Genomic DNA, 14,999 nt, shown 5'->3' with positions numbered 1-14,999 from the left:
CCACTAGGCTACCACGCCAGTCCCATTTTTGGTTCTTAAATATTTATTATTTGAAAGTCAGAATTACAAAAAGAGAAATGATGAGAGAGAGGTCTTTTATCACCTGGTTCGCTCGCCAGCTGGCTACAATGGCCAGGGCTATGCCAAGCTGAAGCCAGGAGCTTCATCCAGGTCTCTCAGGTGAATGCAGAGGCCCAAACGCTTGGGCATTCCTTAAGCCATGAACAGGGAACTGCATTGAAAGTGGAGCCGCTGGGATCTGGAGTTGCTCCAATATGGAATGCTGGCATCACTGGAAGAAGCTTTACTTACTGAGCTATAACTTTGCCCCCAGTAACTCAGATTTAGAGAACATTTCTGGTAAAAGTTTTTTTTTTTTTTTTTTTTAAACTGCAATGCTTTGGACAGAAGCACCTGCACCATCGGCAAGTCTGTGCAGGGCCAGTCCTTTATACTGATGTCTGTATAGGCCTCAGTAAGCCATGAATACAAGGTGGATGAAGTTGGGCCTCCCTTGAGGGTCAGGGAGAGATTTTTGGAGACCTAAAAGAGAAAAGGTCTTGAATTTCTAAGTCATTGAGTGCTTGCAGACTGAATTTATTGAGGATTCTGAACACTTCTGCAGAAAATTAACTTTTTTATTTTACAAATGTTTGTTGACTTCCCTTTATAGGTTAGGCCTTATTCCAGGCTCTGGGGAATCAAACAGTCAACAAAACAGGAAAAATTTGCTGGAGAGAAGGTTACAGGCAGAAAATATAGAGTCTAGCTTAGAATCTAAGATGGTGGTAAGGCACAAGGAGGGTCATAAAGATAGGAAGTTTGGGGGCCGGTATATTGGCACAGTAGGCTAATCCTCCATGTGTGGACCTGGGTACCGGTCCAGCTCTCTGCTAATAGTCTGGGAAACCAGCAGAGGATGACCTACATCCTTGGGCACCTGCACCCAGGTGTGAGACCTGGAATGAGCTCCTGGTTTCAGATTAGGTTAGCTTCCACTGTTGTGGCCATTTGGAGAGTGAACCAGTGAGTGGAAGATCTCTTTACTTCTCTGTCTCTCCTTCTTTTTGTAAACCTACCTTTGAAATAAAAATTCTTTAAAAGGGCCCGGCGGCGTGGCCTAGCGGCTAAAGTCCTCGCCTTGAAAGCTCCAGGATCCCATATGGGTGCCGGTTCTAATCCCGGCAGCTCCACTTCCCATTCAGCTCTCTGCTTGTGGCCTGGGAAAGCAGTGGAGGACGGCCCAATGCTTTGGGACACTGCACCCGCGTGGGAGACCTGGAAGAGGTTCCTGGCTTCGGATTGGCGTAGCACCAGCCGTTGCGCTCACTTGGGGAGTGAATCATCGGATGGAAGATCTTCCTCTCTGTCTCTCCTCTACTCTGTATATCCGGCTTTCTAATAAGAATAATAAAATCTTTAAAAAAAAATTTTAAAAATTCTTTAAAAAAAGTTTGTAGGGAACATGGATAATGTTTATTGCAAAAAAAGGCAATAATAAATGGGGAGGAACATTTGAGCAGGGATGTGAAGAGGAGGTGAGTGAATGCTTGGGGAGTGTTCTGAGAAGGTGCTGATGTAGTTACTCCAGGGGAGAGGCTGGAGGGCAGTGCTGCTGGAGTGACATTCAGGATCTGTGAACACTGTGTTAAGCCACTTTTAGCTCTTCCAATGAGACTGGCAGTCACTGAAACAGAGAACTTAAAAAAAACAGAACTCTGTAAAAAAGGAAAATAAACAGTTCTCCCCATAGAGCTCTCATTCCAAGACAGCTGCTGCTTTCATCATGTTGTGTTTCTTAAACCTTCAGTTGCTAAATTCCAATCTGGTCCTTGCCCTGCCTTCCACCCCCACCTGCTCCGATCTGTTTTCTTACTCTGCCTAAAAATTCCAGTCTTCATGGCCTTTTTGTATATGTTTTTTGCACATATCTCTTCTTTTGCCTCAACTGTCCTTCCTCTCTTTCATTTTGGGTTCCTTTCTACACAGTCGTTGGCTCTGAACTCTCATTCACAAATTCACCCTTTGTGTGAAGGGTGTCTGCACTTGCTTAGTGATCTGCAGTCACCATCCTGGTCCTTCTGTGGTTCTGACCCAGGGCACTGCTTTCTGTCCTGGGGCCTGTCCAGTGATTATCTTCTGGGTACTTCTACCTTGCCGCTGGGGATCCCGTGGGGGTGCACGAGGAGATGTGTTCCCTTCTTCCTTGGCACTTTCAGCTTAGACATGAGGTGAATAAGCAGAAAATAAATGTAACATTTCAACTTAGACAGATAGCACATAGGAAAACTGATCATGTGGGCATTTGATTTAGGCAATACAGGAGATTCTCCCAGAAAAGGTTGGGGACTTGGTGAAGTTCTGAAGGGTAAGACGTGAACCTGTTTTCTGTACCTCCCTACCTTTCCACTTGGTTAGGTCTAACTCTTCTCTCTCCTCTTGCTTGGCACTTCATTCTGTAACGGCTAACTTTCTGGAGAGAATACAGATGAACAGTTACCTCCCTTTTCACCATTAAGTTCTCAGAACATAGCATGGTGAATGCTACGTAGGGTTTAAGTAATCTTTTTGAATAAAAAGATTAAATTCTGGGTTTTTTCCTATATAATTATTTTTTCCATATGCAATCCAGTAGCTTGCCTTTTATAAAATGAACTTAGCACTGTCAAGAAACAAAGAAAGAGCTTAAAAAAAATCACAGACTTTGAAGCATCTGTGCGGATGTTGAGGCTCAGAAAAAATCCTGTTGAGACCTGTATTTGAGGGAGAAGAGATCAGAGAAATGGAAAGACGTGAAGTAACAACAGGTCTCAGCCCCTGTACTAGGCACTTGTAACTGCATACTTAAAGGCAGGAAACACAGTCCTACGCAGGAAGTTACAGTGGAGGGAGTACCAACCTACTGTGAAATAGACAAATTTCTCCCTTCCACTTTTTGGCTTTTTGTAGCTGTAGTAATGCTACACATATGAAGAAGAGAAGTGTCTGCCTACAGATGGATGGCCGAGAGAAATGTTTGCAAAAATCCTGAAAATTTTAAGTTCTAGTGGAATATTCTCCATTTCCCTAGTAACAATTTTCTATTATTACACCTTTCTCCTTGAAATAAGGATTGAATCCTTTTTTGTTTCTTTTGGCTACCTTTTACTAAAAACAAATAAGAGCATGTTTACTCACTGCCCTCTCTCTGAAAGTCTTTGTTTTGCTTTTCTTTTATTCTCGCTACCTTGAAAACCTGATATAAATATTTCCAATGGCCTCGGGGCATACTACCTTTATGCTGTTAAAACCATTCTCTAAATGCCTCTTTTCTCAGTGTGAAAAGCGACAGAGATTCAATGTTTGGCATAACCAAGTTGCCACTCCTTTGGCCTGGCCTTTGCTATTGCAACAGAAAATGGATGTGTGGGGCTAGAGACATATGTGGGAAACTCAATCCCCCAGGGGAAGATTACAAAGGAAACAAAGGAAGGTCATAGTCTGTTTAAGAGAAAGGTTTTCGAGTTCCCAAAAGCTTCTATTTTAGTTCGGAACAGAAAGAGCCAGAAGAAATCGGTGTTAAAGAAAATGAACTCCGAACGACAGGTGTTGGGAAGGTCAGTGGCTTCCTAGAGGCAAGCAGCGGATTGGAGGTGGCGGCGCTTTGCTGTGTGCTTTCGTCAGGTCCTGTAGATGTCTCTGAGCCTCTGTCTTGGGCCTGAGTTTGGATGGAGGATCGCTAAGGGTCTTTCATCTCTAATATTCTGTGTTTCTAAGATTACGTGTGTTGAAATAGGCTGTTCTGTCGATTTCCTAGCCTCCAGGAGGTGGTTACTAGTCTTTCGAGGGGGGGGGGTGTGCAGTGCATTGTGGAAGTGGCCAACCTGATGGAGAAATATCAATGCAGAGGTAGGCGAACTTGATAACACGGTTTTGCATGGAGGAAATGCTTGGATTATTTGCAAAGGGGCCCTTGCTCTTTCCTGGCGACCGACCTCTTGAGTTACATAGAGAGGAACGGGGGGGGGTGGTGGTAGGGTGAGGGAGCGGGAAGAGCTCATTTTATCTGGAAATCATATATTTGACTAAGCATTTCTCCTTTCCTAATTTCTGACTCCAAAAACGACGGCTAATACAAATCCCAAACCGAGGGGGGATTACGATTACAGGATCTCAAAAGGTCCGCAAAATTCGGCCTCTGCATTTTCACCCTTTCTTTGGGAGAGGGCTGGTTATGTGTATCTGTGCCCGAGCAGGCCGAGACCAAGCAAGGTTCAGAGCAGCAGCGGAGGGGAGCGAACGGATGCTGCTTTTGCTGTAGGGCGGTCGTGAGGCAGGGAGGGAGCTCGGGGACCTACCGGCACCCGCCGCCAGGCGGGCTCCGCGCAGGGGCGCGGCTGCGGGCGGACCCCGGGGAGGGGCTTCGCCGAGGCGCCGCGGTCGGAGCCGAGCGGGGCCGCCCGGGCTCGGCGCGCAGCGAGGCCCGGCAGGCGGGCGGTGGCGCTGCGGAGGCGGCGGCGGCCGAGGCCGGCGGGCGCGGAGGAGGGGCCCGAGATCGGGGCGGCCGGCGACAGCTGCCTCCGTGACGACTGCCGGCGGCGCAGCGACCTGAGGAGGCCCAGTGGCGAAAGCCCCCGCCGTCGCCGCCTCTCCGGCTGTTTTCCTTTTTCCCCCCCGATCTCGTAGCAAGAGCGTCAGGAATGGGCCTCAACCGACGCGGGCCCCGCATCCTGCGCTGCCCGTAGGCCCCAGCAGCCGGGAGGCCGGCCGGCGGGCCTCTCGCCCTAGCCACGACGTCCCCACCCCAAGTCCCCCGTGAAGGAAGATGAGGGAGACGGGCCCGGCGTTTAGCAGGCAGAGCAGCAGCAGAAGCAGCAGCAGCAGCAGCGGTCGGGGAAGGGTGTCTCGCCGTTTCCTCTCAGCCGCCAGGACAAGATGGCAGCGGCCGCGGAGAGGGGCTGAGCCCGGGTTGGGTGGTGCCGCCTGCTGAAGCGCCTGGCTCCCTGTCCCCGGCACGGCCCCACACCCCACCCCGGACATGCTCAGGGCTGCGGCCGCCCGAAGAGGGGAGAGCGCGGGCCTCTAGGAAGGTAAGGGAATCAGGAGAGGGGCGCCCCCCCCCCAGCCCCGGAGGTGGTGATGGTGGTCGGAGTGAAGGACGGGAGTGGCCAGCGGTCCCCCTTGGCCGGACTCCCGCCAGGCCCGAACCCCTCGCAGCGAGCGTCCCGCGTTCGTCGCGCGTCCTGCGTCCCAGCCCTGTGCCGGGCACCCTCGCGCTCCCCGTTTCCGCCCCCAGCCCTCGCTGGAGGTTGGGGAACACGGGCCGGGTGGCTCCCTTGAGGCCGGCGTCACGCCAGCCCCGCGGGGCCGCCGGACGCGGGGGTCACGCGTGGTTCCTGCGCACAGTGGCGCAGCCTCCGGGAAGCGGCCTGGGCCCTGGCTCGGCGGCCCGAGCCCCTCGGCTTGCCAAGGTTGCGCAACGGCTCTTCCCAGCAACCGAAGTTTTGTTTAGTCCCACAGCGGGGGGCCTCTCTTTTCTCCCCCAGCTCCTCGCGCGCGGCCCAATAGGCCGTCACTCGGGAGACCTGGCCTTTCATTTGGGCCAAGGAACAAACCCAAACACGCGTACGCACGCCAACTTTGGGTGCCCCAGCCGATGGCGTCGTCTCGGGCTCTGGGGCCCGATCGGCAGCGTCGCGAAGCGGCCGAGTCGGAGGGTGTCAACCCCGGGGACGTGCGTGCGTGGGACTGTCGGGGAGGGGAAATGTGAGCCGCGGCTCCGCGTCCCCAGGGCGGCGGGAGGAAGGCGTGGCGGCCGCGCGGCGAGGCTGTTGCCGGCTTCTCTCGTTACGGTGGCGGCCTTTGGACGCACCGGGAGAAGTCGCGCGAAGACTTTGGCAGGAGAATGTCTGTTTTCCTGTCCGGGGGGAGATGGCTGTTTTAAAATGGTAGGTGGCTCTCAGGGAAGTGTGTGGTTTCCCGGCCTTGGCTCTGCTGGGGAGAGTTGCGCTACGGGATGTGTGCGTAAATTACCTTGGACCTGTTGCGGCGCAGTCATAACACGTTCGGTCCTTGAACCGTGTTTTTCACGGCCTCTTGCTGCCGGGTTATTTTTCCACCTGTCGGTTCGCCGCTCCGGATGAGAAGGAACTAATGTTAGCAACAGCAGAGGTTTTCTCTGATGATCCACTGGACCTGAAAAGCTCTTGGTTGTTCTCTTGTCAACTTTGTTTTGTTGGCCGCTGTGGTCCATGGCTGGGAAAGTTGGTTGGTGCTAGTGCTAATGTGCGCACCTCCTACCTGATGGAAGGTTGGCTGATTTTTCTGTCCCCTCTCCCCTGGCTTTCAGATACTTGCTCTACAAGTTGTAGTTTCTGAAGAGGGAGTTGTATACACACCATTTCAGTTAATTTTAAAATCTTCATCATGATACTTTGACTTTTTTTTTGAGTCTCTTTGATCAAATTATTGATAGGATCAGTTTGTTTTGTTTCCCAACTGAAATATTTTAATCCTGCTTTCTCCGTGTTTGAGAAGCTGGGCAAGTCTCACCATATGTTTGATAAGTCCAGATTCTGCTTATGTTTGCAAGTGCAGTGCTAATTTTGTACAATGAGCAATGATAAGGTTTAGATAGGCCATGATTAAGCTTAGTATTTTAACGAACAATGCGACTGACCTTTCTTAAAAAGCTTTCTTGATTTTATGGATTATTTTATGTCTGCTTGCCGCTTCTTACTAATGGAAATTTAACCAACCTAATAATGTTCTTTCATATCAATGAGGCATTTTATGGAATAGTAATGATTCCATTCCTAAAGTGTAGAAAAGGCTTACATGTGACATGAAGTATAGACGATTTGAAATTTTATTTCTTGTTTTAAGACTTTTGTGTTACAATGGAGATGTATTGAAATTAGCGATTTTTTTTGACATTTCAAGGTATGGGAGAAAATTTTAAATTATTTTTCACTGCTATAGGGAATATGTTTACAAAGAAGAAATCATTTGTGAAGAACCTGATTTTTTTTAAAACTGTATTTTAAAAAGGTAAGATGAGCTTGAAATCTAGAACACAGCTGGCCATTAAATGTTTCAAATTTATATTTGGATGTTGCTGACTAAAGTAGCTAAACATACATATTAGGCAAGCAGATCATTAACGTGGTGAGCCAGTTTTGGTTTATTGTCATAATACTTTTTCCTTTGAACCAATCATTATCTTGTTTATAAACCAGTCGTTGGCTTCTGGGCATGGGGTTTTAGAGTCACATTAAAGTAGATGGCTTCTATGAGAGAATTCTTGTAAATATGCTTGAAAAGAAGCTGTAGATAATTTAATTTTCTGGGTGTTCTGTCATGGGATGCCATAAAAGAAGGTGTGAATTACAGAGATAGGTCAGTATGGCCATGGCAAAGGTATTTGTTGAATGCAAAACATGAAAGCCTTTTTTCTCTCTCTCGAAACTTTAAAAAGCAGCAAAAGCTTCTCAAGTAAGCTTTTTGATGGACCCTTTGTGAGGTCTGTTCAGGAACTCTGAGGACCAAGGAAAGGGGAAGCGGCAGAAGTAACAGCAGAGTGCTGGGTATCTTTTCCTAACTTGATTCACATCCATTGGTGGGATGCTCATTTCCACTGGAATGTTAGGATGATGTGTTTTGGTGACTTACACAGTTGGCTTTGTCAGGTGGGAATTGTTTTTAACTGCCGCTGTCATTGCAACAGATCACTTGCATGATGAAGGTACCCTGGAATACCCTTGGTCTGTCCAAAGGCATCAAAATATTGTTTACATTGCATTTTAATTTGGAGATTAAAAGATGTCATGACATTATTTAGATCCTGGACTGCTTTCCCAGGCCACAAGCAGGGAGCTGCATGGGAAGTGGAGCTGCCGGAATTAGAACCGGCACCCATATGGGATCCCAGGGCTTTCAAGGCGAGGACTTTAGCCTCTAGGCCACACCGCCGGGCCCTCCAGTGATTCCTTTTAAAAATATTTTTATTGTGGTGAATAATGTATAGTATTTTTTTTAAAGATTTATTTATTTTTATTGCAAAGTCAGATATAGAGAGCAGGAGAGACAGAGAGGAAGATCCTCCATCCGATGATTCACTCCCCAAGTAACCACAATGGCTAGAGTTGCACTGATCCGAAGCCAGGAGTCAGGAACCTCTTCCAAGTCTCCCACGCTGGTGCAGGGTCCCAAGTCCTTGGGCCGTCCTCGACTGCTTTCCCAGGCAACAAGCAGGGAGCTGGATGGGAAGTGGAGCTGCCGGGATTCAAACTGGCGCCCATATGGGATCCCTGCGCGTTCAAGGCAAGGACTTTAGCCGCTAGGCCATGCTGCTGGGCCCAATGTATAGTATTTTATTTTATTATTATTATTTTTTTAAATATTTATTTATTTTTATTACAAAGTCAGATATACAGAGAGGAGGAGAGACAGAGAGGAAGATCTTCCATCCGATGATTCACTCCCCAAGTGAGCGCAATTGCCGGTGCTACCCCAGTCCGAAGCCAGGAGCCAGGAACTTCCTCCAGGTCTCCCACGCGGGTGCAGAGTCCCAAAGCTTTGGGCCGTCCTCGACTGCTTTCCCAGGCCACAAGTAGGGAGCTGGATGGGAAGTGGAGCTGCCAGGATTAGAACCGGCACCCATATGGGATCCCGGGGTGCATCCAAGTCGAGGACTTTAGCTGCTAGGCCATGCCGCCGGGCCCGATGTATAGTATTTTAATAGCAATTTAAAAAATTTATTTTTATTAGAAAGTCAGATTTACAGAGAGAAGAAGAGACAGAAAGATTTTCCATGCTCTGGTTCACTCCCCAAAGAGCTGCAGTGACCAGAGTTGAGCTGATCCAAACCCAGGAGCCAGGAGCTTCTGCCAGGTCTCCCACATGGGTCTACAGTCCCAAGGCTTTGGGCCATCTTTTGCTGCTTTCTCAAAGCACAAGCAGAGAGCTAGATGGGAAGTGGAGCAGACAGGGCACGAACCGGCAATTATATAGGAGGCCATGCTTGGAGATGAAGGATTAGCCAATTGAGCTATTGTGCCAGGATCCAGAAGTTGTTATTCCTAGGCCTGCTAGTAAAGAATGCAAAATAACATGATATATGATTATATTATTGCTGTCAACATTAATATCGATATTGTACATTTTCTGGGTTACAGCTGTCCTAATTTCCTAAGGTCCAAAGTTGAAGCTTTCAGTGTGATGTGGTCAACTTGGAAGTTACTTCCGAAGATAAACTAATTTTTTTTTTTACAATGTAGAAGTCTATCAGTGAATTTGTTTATTTTTCAAAGACATACCCCTTTTGCTACACCTTAACTGGGATGTAGTGTTATTTCTCTCTAAGGGAATAGAGAACTACTTTGTTATGGGCAACACTTTGTGTATCATGCAATTGCAGTTCTAAAGAATTATTTGACTCTCTTTACTGATTCTGGATCCAGCTGATAAAAAATCTGTTTTGTCTATCTCAAGTACTTAATATAACTTAAAGTAAGGATATTTATGCATGTGTTTAGTATACAGATTTTTAAAATTAGAAATGCATATTTACAGAAGGATCTTCCATCCATTGATTGACTCTCCAAATGGCCACAATGGCCAGAGCTGAGCTGATCCAAAGCTAGGAGTCGGGAGCCTTCTTTGGGTTTTGAACATGGGTGCAGGGTCTCAAAGACTCTTGCCTTCCCAGGTCATAAGCAGAGAGCTGGATGGATAATGGAGCAGCCAGGACGCAGCACTTGAGCCTGGAAGATTAACATAGTGCCGCCCTCTTATGCATATATTTTGAGTAGACATTTTGAATCAGCATAAGTTCTTGGAAAGCCAGCCCAGGAAAGTATGGTTCACTTGTGGTTGGCTTGGCATAATTTAGCGTGGTTTGAGGGAAAACAACATAGTGTGGTGCTCTGTTGCTTTGTTATAGCTATTCTTAGTCACCTCTTGGTAGTAACTGTAGGACCAGAGGAGAATAAATATTTGCAAGGCACAAGTTACACATTTTCCATAAGTTTTTCAGGTAAACGTTGAGCTTTTTGAAACATCAGGCTTTTCTTAGCTGTTACCTAGGTCACTAAACAAAGGCAGCCTATTTTTGCCTTGATGCTGAAACAGCATGTTATGCTAGGAACCTGGAGCCTTTTACTTATGTAAAAGATAAAAGAACTGGTTGAGTGTTAACAGTATCTTTAGGGCGCATGTGTGGTTTGGGTGCAGTTAAATCATTACTTAATGCCAAGTCTTAAAAAGATGTTGTCTTTGAACAGAAGATCTTGGAAGTGAAACAAACCAAGAACAGTATCTTTGATCTTGAATGTTTTGTTAACCTTACTGAATGATTTCTTTTAAAAAAATTTTTAGACATTTTCCCTCCTGTGGGAGGATGAGTGGGAGGGGGAAAGTGAAGCAGGTAAGGTGGGAGTAGGAGTCAGGGGAGAATTTAGGGCTTACGGGATGTGGGAGGTCAGAGTCGGCCTTTCTTGCCACTTGCCGGAGCTGCTGGAGAGCAGGGTTTGCTTGGTTACGGGAAAATGAGGAAACGTGGTAGCTTGAGGGAACAGTGAATAACCTTGTGCAATCATAGCGTGTTTATCAGCCTTTCCTTTGGTTTTTAAAGATCATTTTAGTTCCGTTGCCTCCCTTGCACTCTGTGCCTTGGTTCTTCATTTCTTCAGTTAAATTAGAAAGGCTTTCTTAATATAGAACTTAGGGAAGATAAACTTCCCTAACAAATGTATTAACTTGAAATAAATGTGTGAAGATTACAAAACATAATATTGCTGTTAAAATGAGTTTAGTTTAAATGATTTATTATTTTGTTTTTGGAGATTCTTTAAAATGAAGCTGAGGTATGTATTATATCTGAATCTGTTTTGCAAACTGAACTAAAAGATCTAATACCTACCACATAGTCCCCCCAATAATTTAATCTGAGATAAACATCTTTAAAAAAATGACAAATTATTTATTTTTAAGTAGTGGAAAGACAGATCTACAGAGAGAAGGAGAGACAGGGAGGAAGAGCTTCCATCTGCTCGTTTACTCCCCAAGTAGCTGCCATAGTCAGATCTGAGCCAATGCGAAGCCAGGAGCCAGGAGCTTCTTTTGGGTCTTGCATGCGGGTGCAGGGTCCCAAGGCTTTGGGCCATCCTCTATTGCTTTCCCAGGCCACAGACAGGGAGCTGGAGGGGAAGTGGAGCAGCCAGGACACGAACCGGTGCTCATCAGGGATCCTGGTGCTTTCAAGGCGAGGACTTTAGCCACTAGGTTACTGCGCTGGGCCCAACATCTCTTTTTGTAAAGATTATATTTTCTTCTATTTCTCCTTTTTAAAGGTTTATTTTTATTTAAAAGGCAGAGTTACACAGAGACAAGGGAAGAATCAGACAGACAGACAGAAAGGTCTTTTATTCACTGGTTCTCTCCCCAGATGGCCACAATGGTGGGAGCTGAGTTGATCTGGAGCCAGGAGCTTCTTCCACATGAGTTCAGGAGTGCAAAGCCTTGAGCCATCCATCCTCAGCTACTTTCCTACTTTCCTGGGCCAAGAGCAGGGAGCTAGATCGGAAGTGAAGCATCCAGGACTTAGCAGGTGCTTGGATGGGATGCTACTGCTGCAGGCAGAAGCTTCGCTTGCTGTGCCATGGTGCGGGCTCCAGGGGGTTATATTTTGACATGCACCTCCTCTTAGGGTTTTCCTTCGCTGCTGACTGTTTTAGTTCCATCCCCCCAACTTCCTACCCCTGAAAAAGGGTTACACTTAAGTAGAAAGACTAAGAAGGGGAAATGCAGTCCTTTGCTTTTTGAGTCCTCTTTTTTTCTTTAGGTAAAGGTGTAAGTTGTAGGGCCCAGCACAATGGCTCAGTGGGTAAATTCTGCCCTTGCAAGTGCCGGATCCCATATGGGTACCAGTTAAATTCCTGGATGTTCCACATCCCATTGAACTCCTTGCTTGTGGCCTGGGAAAGCAGTGGAGGACAACCCAACTCCTTGGGACCCTCCACCCGTGTGGGAGACCTAAAAGGAACTACTGGCTCCTGGCTTTGGATCAACTCAGCTCTGGCCGTTGTGGCCACTGAGGGAGACAAATAGTGAATGGAAGATCTTTCTCTCTGTTTCTGCTTCTCTCCTTATATCTGATCTGCCTTTCTAGTAAAAACAAAGAAATCTTTAAAAAAAAGGGGGGGTGGCTTAAAGAGTGATTATGTGTAAAGCTTATCAGGGTTGGTCAGATGTAGTTTCTTTTTTCTTTGCACTTGGTTGTGTGGCAGCACCTTTTCTAATTGGAAAAGCTTGTTTAGATATGGTAGATACTGAAATAATCAGATGAATAGAGTATTATGTTTTGAAATATTTATAGCTATTTATTATAAATTCTATTTAAATACTTTTGTGATACCAAGAAAGTTGTCTTTAGGTATCAATGAAATTATAAAATTTGAATGTATTTGACTAGCTGTTATGTTTTAGAAATGAAAAAATATTGGCTAGATACACTTATATTAACTTCAAATTCTCCCTTTTGTTTGTTTATTGATATACAAAATGTTTTAGTTCTAAAAAATGGTAAACTTTTAAGCATTTGTGAGAAATGACTTGCTATTAAATATTTTCTGTCCTATTAGGCAAGTTGTATGGGTTTATACCCAGCCCTAGTTACTTCAGAGTGAACCAGCAAATGGAAGACTTCTGTGTTCTTTGCCTTCCAAATAATAAGTAAATTTAAAAAAAATTTGTGAATGTCAACTGAGTGCATGATGTGAATCAAGAGAATAACTAATGGCTGTGTGTTTGAGCAAGTATTAAGTGAAAATATCCAAGCACTGTAGATTGCATTTTACATTTGCACTTGAATTGGAAAACATGGCTTTAAAAAAATTAAATCTAGCAATTCAATATTTTAGAATTTTTTTTGTTGAGTATGCATTATTTACATTTTTTTTTTTTTTTGCTTTGAAAGATTCATTAAATTTTATTAGAAAGGCAGATTTACAGAGAGAGGGAAAGACAGAAGAGCTTCCATCTGCTGGTTCATTCCCCAAGTGATTATAACAGCTGGAGCTTATTAGCTGATCAGAAGCCAGGAGCCAGGATCCTCTTCCAGGTCTCCCACAGGAGTGCAGCGTTCCAAAGTTTTGGGCCGTTGCGACTGCTTTCCCAGGCCACAAGCAGGGAGTTGGAAGGGAAATGGAGCAGCTGGGACATGAACCGGTGCTCATATGGGATCCCGGCACAGGCAAGGCGAGGGAGGACTTCAGCTACTAGGTTTCATGCCCATATGGGATCCTGGCACTTGGAAGGGAAAGATTTTAGCCACTGAGCCATGGTGTCAGGCCCCTAATCTTGTTTGTTTGTTTGTTTGTTTAAGATTTATTCATTTATTTATTTTATTAAATTTATTCATTAATTACATTGTGTTGTAATTACATAGAATCTGGGATTCTCCCCCCCACCCTCCCCCCATGGTGAGTTCCTCCACCCCGCTGCATAAGATTTATTTTTATTGCAAGGTAGATGTGCAGAGAGAAATCATGTAAAAAACGTGAAATTGGGTGGGCATTTGGAGTAGTTGTTAAAACGTTACTTAGAATGTCCACATCTGTTGTTAGGGTGCCTGGTTCTGTGTCCTGGCTTTGGTTCCATTTCTGGCTTCCTGCTAGTGCACGCCAGGGAGGCAGCATTCATGACTCAAGTGTTTATGTCTCTGGCGCTCACATAGGAAATCTGAATTGAGTTCTGAGCTCTTGCTTTGGCCTTGCTTAGCCAAGGCTGTTGTGGTCATTAAAGTTGTGAATCTGTGGGTGAGAAAAATCTCTGTTTACCTGCCTTCTAAATAAAAATAAAACAAATGGCAAAAAATTATAAAGCTATCAAGAAATTGTAGCTTTTTTTTTTAGTTTTCTTTTTAAGATATTTTTATTTTTATTGGAAAGATAAATGAACAGTGAGAAGGAGACTGCAGTGGCTGGAGCTGAGCTAATCTGCACTCAGGACCCATGTGCTATGTTTTGGTCTCCCATGTGGGTGCATGGTCCTAAGACTGTGGACCATCCATCCTCCACTGCTTTCTCAGACCACAGAAAAGGAACTGGATGGGAAGTGGAGCAGCCAGGACATGAGCTGCTGCCTGAATGGGATCCCTGCACATGCAAGGGGAGAATTTAGTCACTACGCTGTTGCATCAGATCTAGTGTATTTCTTTGTTGTTGTTGTTGTTAAAGATTTATTTATTTTTTATTGGAAAGCAAGATTACAAAGAGAAGGGGAGACAGAACTTCCAAATGGACACAGCTGTCAAAGCTGAGATGATCCAAAGCTACAAACCAGGAGCCCTCTGGGTCTCCCATGTTGATGCATGATCCGGAGGACTTGGGCCGTGCTTCACTGCTGCCCCAGGCCACAAACAGAGAGCTGGATAGAAAGTGGAGCAGCCAGGATGTGAATTGGCACTCATATGGGATGCCAGTGCTTGAAGGTGTAGGATTAGCCATTTAAGCCATTCTGCTGGCCCTCAATTTTAGTTTTTTGACAAGCATTTATATTAAGACTTACTAGTTTATTTTGTTTAATTGAGACATACCGTAAGTTAATTCATACTTGTCACATAGCTTTGTTAGTCTAGTTCCCATGTTCTGCCATGGTTTGGCCTTCTGGACATTTACAGTTCTCACATTGCAGGAGAAAATTGTTTTGTTTACTGTTTCTACCTGTTACATTCTTAGTTTATCCTGAATTTGGAAAACAGACATCTCTAAACCTCATTACTAGGCCATCATGTGAGAATAAAATATAAGGGAAAAACATTTCAGATGCTATTAAGAATATTGAAATTTCTAAGTTTAACTTACTTTAAACCACTATAGAATGGATATTTTGTTCTTCATTTATGCAATTTTGATCCTTGAAAGCAGAGGTGTGTTAAGGTCATACATTGTACCTATTGTATTGCTTTTATGGCCATTACAAAAATGAAAATTTGACCGTTTGGTGACGTTGATATTTTC

General features: G+C 45.3%; 1 protein-coding gene across 4 annotated transcripts in view; it reads left to right on the top strand.

The window, feature by feature from the left end:
* Positions 1–14,999, top strand: part of HIPK3 (homeodomain interacting protein kinase 3) — a 123,312-nt gene that overhangs the window by 26,387 nt on the left and 81,926 nt on the right. Inside the window, exon 1 of one of the 4 annotated variants that reach the window (XM_004585418.4) lies at positions 4,685–5,069. The exons of 1 other annotated variant lie outside the window; for it this stretch is intronic. The gene's annotated coding sequence lies outside the window, so the exon portion shown is untranslated. Of the gene's footprint in view, positions 1–4,684; positions 5,070–5,547; positions 5,928–6,960; positions 7,030–14,999 lie in introns of those variants that run through there. 2 more of the 4 variants (XM_058663195.1, XM_058663197.1) reach the window with 2 other exon arrangements.

The sequence above is a fragment of the Ochotona princeps genome, chromosome 4 (genome assembly GCF_030435755.1).
Source record: "Ochotona princeps isolate mOchPri1 chromosome 4, mOchPri1.hap1, whole genome shotgun sequence".
NCBI classification, from domain to species: Eukaryota; Metazoa; Chordata; class Mammalia; order Lagomorpha; family Ochotonidae; genus Ochotona; species Ochotona princeps.
The sequence above is the reverse complement of the archived record's forward strand: the minus strand, read 5'-3'. Positions and strand labels throughout refer to the sequence as shown.